Source organism: Octopus bimaculoides, chromosome 13 (genome assembly GCF_001194135.2).
Source record: "Octopus bimaculoides isolate UCB-OBI-ISO-001 chromosome 13, ASM119413v2, whole genome shotgun sequence".
Classification (NCBI taxonomy): Eukaryota; Metazoa; Mollusca; class Cephalopoda; order Octopoda; family Octopodidae; genus Octopus; species Octopus bimaculoides.
Genome location: NC_068993.1, coordinates 43,114,926 through 43,115,365, shown reverse-complemented (window position 1 = coordinate 43,115,365; position 440 = coordinate 43,114,926).

Here is a 440-nt window from a genome sequence, read left to right as displayed (position 1 = left end):
TATATATATATATATCTATCCAAATATATAATTTTTTTCTCCGTGTTTTTCTCCTTGTCTCCGTATTCTTTCTGTTGAAGAGCGTAGCTCGAAACGTCAAAGACTTTCCGTATTCCCGAGCGTCATACTAATACATCCTTTTGTTATTTACACCACCTGTCCTCGTCTGTTGTTGTTTTTTCGTATATTCTCCTACAAGAAATCTAAGATGGTTATTGGAAGCTGGGCCGCTACTGGTCAAGGCGGGTCACATAGTATTGTTAGAAGATCGCCCTGAGCGACACCAGATGAATTAGTAGAGAAAATTTCTTTGGACCACATATTGCTGAACAGGAATCTGGCAGGCGGCAATTAAGGGCCTTGCAGGCCGATGTGTGTGTGTGTGTGTGTGTGTGTGTGTATGTGTGTGTGTGTGTGTGTGTGTGTGTGTTTGTGTGTGT